This window comes from Patagioenas fasciata, chromosome 28 (genome assembly GCF_037038585.1).
Source record: "Patagioenas fasciata isolate bPatFas1 chromosome 28, bPatFas1.hap1, whole genome shotgun sequence".
Taxonomy (NCBI): Eukaryota; Metazoa; Chordata; class Aves; order Columbiformes; family Columbidae; genus Patagioenas; species Patagioenas fasciata.
In genome coordinates, this window is record NC_092547.1 from 4109816 (window position 1) to 4113880 (window position 4065).

General features: G+C 49.1%; 1 long non-coding RNA gene across 1 annotated transcript; it reads right to left on the reverse strand.

Moving 5' to 3' along the window:
- Positions 1–223: 223 nt before the first annotated feature.
- LOC139825798 (uncharacterized) lies at positions 224–3949 on the reverse strand. Its single transcript, XR_011735997.1, has 4 exons — positions 3858–3949; positions 1325–1468; positions 394–704; positions 224–280 (listed from the first exon to the last, which is right to left on the reverse strand). It is a non-coding gene; the product is annotated as an uncharacterized lncRNA (long non-coding RNA).
- Between the last annotated feature and the right edge of the window lie 116 nt (positions 3950–4065).

The window sequence follows — 4065 nt, forward strand, 5'->3', positions numbered from 1 at the left end:
GCCAGAGAACGTGGACTCTTCGGGAAGCACCACTACACCAACAGCAAGGAGCAGATGAAACATCAAAAAGGGAGGACTGAGAAGACAGAAAATATATCTTTGAATTTCCCACTCTGGTATAAATCTATTAGGGGAGTTGCAATCTGTTGATCTAGGAGTAGCACTAGGAAAGAAGCCATCCCTTGAAAGAAACAAACACTATAAATGTGTTAATAATTATACCTGAGATTATTTCCCGGAGCAGGCTGTTCATATATTATTGACAAGTCACCCTTTATACCTGCAATTCACAACAACCTCTTATCAAACCACCAGGAAACACATTTTAAAGCAGCGCTGAGCTCAGAGCTGTCAGCTGCCACTCTGGAAAGTGATCGGGGCATCGTCACTGACCTGGCTCTGAAGCCACCGGCTCAGGGTGCGACAGCAGCCGCAAAAGCCCGGTGAGCGTCAGCTGCTTTGGCCACAGACACCAAGGTGAAGCCAAAGCCCTCGCTGCTCTGACAAATCCTCAGCTGCTCAAGAAGAACGTGATGGAGCTCCAGAAGGTGCAGAGGAGGGGAGCGATGAGCTGCCTTAATAAGGAGCAATCGGAAAGGCTGGGACTCTTTGATTAAAAAAGTGGCTGAGGAGGATCTTATTAAGGTTCACAAAGTCAGGACGGCAGGAGAAGTGAATGCAGACTCGATATTCACAGAATCCTGCTACAGAAGAACAGGGAGGCACACTTTAAACTACAAGATGAGTTTAAACCAGAAGAAAGTATTTTTTGACACAAGTCTGGAACTTCGTGTCACAAAAGACTGTAGAGATAACTTTAAAGGGGATTAGGACAAGAGGAAACAACCTCAAGTTGCGCCAGGGGAGGTTGAGGTTGGATGTGGGGAACAATTTCTTCCCCAAAGGGCTGTGGGGCATTGAACAGCCTGCCCAGGGCAGTGCTGGAGTCACCATCCCTGGAGGGTTGGACAGACGGACATGAGTTTCTCAGGACATGGGGCAGTGCTGGGGTGGGTTATGGTTGGACTCCATGATCTTGAGGGGCTCTTCCAACCAAAATGATTCTGTGATTCTACATAAATTCCCAAGCAACAGGTCCATAAACAGCAGCTGAAGGGGCACAGACACACCCTGTAACATCTCTACTACATTCAGGATGCCAAAGAGGCAAACAGAACAGCACCAGCACCCCAGCTCATGTGCTTGCCCAAACAGCATCCCCTGTTGCCACCACCAGAGACAGGCTACAGGGCTAGAGGTGCCATGGGCCTGACCCACGAGGATGTTTTAACATTCTAACTTAAATCCCCAAATCCTTACGCACAATTAATTAAGGCAACGTGGTATCTTCTCACTGTTTCTCATCTGCCGCTCAGCCCATCCGTGCTGCGGTGTGCGAGGCCTCGTTCAGACACCGATCCCACAGGCAGATCCACGCCAGCTCTGCCAAAACCAGCACAGCCAGCTGCTGCAGGGGTGAGGAAGCACAAAAGCTTCGTTATCTTTAACGTATAGTTTATTTTGTTTTCTATGTTATCATTGGTCACTGGTTTTGATTAGCAACCTGTGAGCTGCTGTGATGTACATAAGTCGTGAGATGCAGCATTTTATCCTTGATATTTGGATAATTAAACTTCCAGGCCCTACTGCAGTATATTTTGTATTCCAAATATTTCCAAATAATTACTCCATCATATATATGCAACACTCAAAATGATCACTTTTGTCTGATTTTTGGCATATGGAAAAATAATAAGAATAATTACGTTAACAGTAATTATGCCGCATGGAACTATTAGATGTAGTTTTACATATTTCATTTAATTCAATATAGAGTCATATATTTAAGAAAATATTTTCCAGTGTTTTAAAGATATCACCAATTAAAGTGCACTCCTCCTTTCTCTGAGCGAATAATGCCTTATGTTGGAAGTTACTGTCCACAGGTTGTAACCATATACACAAATGAAATATATTACAGGTCAAAATGTAAACTTATTCCATATAATGATCAAGTCACATTCCGAAAACTAGGATTTGGAGAAAAATAGAGTGAGGATAGTTTTCCTTGGGGAGAAACTTACTATTGAAATAATATTTTCTCTATAACCCTTAAATCACTGCAGCATTTCTGTAAATGAGGCTGCGCAGCGATAGAGCAGGAATGTCTTGCTAAAACTGCCTAAGCATCAGTGTCTGGTGTCATTTAGATGCCCCGTGGTGTTCCGGTCCAGTGCCGACGTCCCGGGCAGCTGAGGGGTCTGAAAGGGCAGCAGGTACCTCTGCTCCAGCAAGAGAATCAACTGGGCTGTCCTGCTCACTAACCCAGATAAACACGCAATTTCCTGTACGAGTCACGCATTTAATAACAGCACATGTAAGTTTATCTGACATGCCCTAATAACAGCGTCCCATCTGCTCCACCTGGACATAGCTCCCGCACACGGGTCGCTCTGTTGTTTAAGCCACAATGCCTGTATTTACAAAGTTTATGTATTTTCTGGGCCATAATTCAGGTTTTTACTGGAATGAGTGAATTTCACATGTCAGTGCTGAGACTGCCATAAAAGCAGAGCAGTGTGTTCATTTTAAATGGTCACTTTAGCTGCTCCACAGCACAGAACAGGCTGGGAATTCCACACAGCTCAAACAATACACGAACCATGGGTCTGGCAAAGGCCACTTAAACTCTTGGCCTGATTAACAGCAGCAGGGAGACTGAGCTATAGCACCAATTACCTGCTTTTCTTTTTTTTAAACTCAGTAAGTCAGTACTTTACACATTATGAATAACATAGAAATAAAATGAAACACCTAAAGCTGTTCCTGAAAGTCCATTGTTCAGATAAACATCTTGAGGAGCTGCAGCGCGGGCTGGAGAGCAAGCACTCATGTCACGCTAACGAAGATACACAAACTTTCCAGCATCTCAGGAATGCAGGTTATCTCGCTTGGCTGCTGAAAACCCTTTTTCTTGTTTCCAAACAAACCAAGTCTGCAGGGGACTCCAGCATGGGCAGAAGAGACCTGGGGATCCTGGGGACAGCAGGGTGACCATGAGCCAGCACTGGGCCCTTGTGGCCAGGAAGCCAATGGGACCTGGGGTGGGTTAGAAGGGGGTGGTCAGTGGGTCAGAGAGGTTCTCCTGCCCCTCTGCTCTGCCCTGGGGAGACCACACCTGGAATCTTGTGTCCAGTTGTGGCCCCTCAGCTCCAGAAGGACAGGGAACTGCTGGAGAGAGTCCAGCGCAGCCACCAAGATGCTGGAGGGAGTGGAGCATCTCCCGTGTGAGGAAAGGCTGAGGGAGCTGGGGCTCTGGAGCTGGAGAAGAGGAGACTGAGGGGGCACTCATTCCTGGGGATCAATATGGAAAGGGGCAGTGTCAGGGGGATGGAGCCAGGCTCTTCTGGGTGACACCCAGTGACAGGACAAGGGGTAATGGGTACAAACTGGAACACAGGAGGTTCTGCTTAAATACGAAAAGCAACTTGTTCGTGGTGAGGGTGGCAGAGCCCGGCCCAGGCTGCCCAGGGGGGTTGTGGAGTCTCCTTCTCTGCAGACATTCAAACCCGCCTGGTTCCTGTGGAACCTCAGCTGGGTGTTCCTGCTCCATGGGGGGATTGCACTGGATGAGCTTTCCAGGTCCCTTCAACCCCTGACATTCTGGGATTCCTTCCTCTCAGCACACAGCCCGCTCTCACAGCCCAGCAGTTCCAGTCACAGTGAAGACCGGAGCACGGGGCCGTTTCCAGCAGTGGTATTGAGCCACTGCCCTGAGCCCCTTCACCCTCACCTCAGCAACACGGAAGGAGCCCGTGGGCCCCCAACCCACCTCGTGTGCTCAGGGCTGTACATACCAACTGCCAGGACACCGCAGCATGGAGCGAGGAGCGAGAAGGCACAAACCCCCACTCTCCCTCAGCGCCCTCAGCCTCGAACAGCGGCCACCGAAAGGGCGGGAAACGGCTGCAGACACAGACTGGGTGGGGGAACTACGCATGCGCCCTGGAGACCACCGGCGAGGGGGCGTGTCCTGAGGCGGCGGGGCGGGGCTGGGGGCGGGGC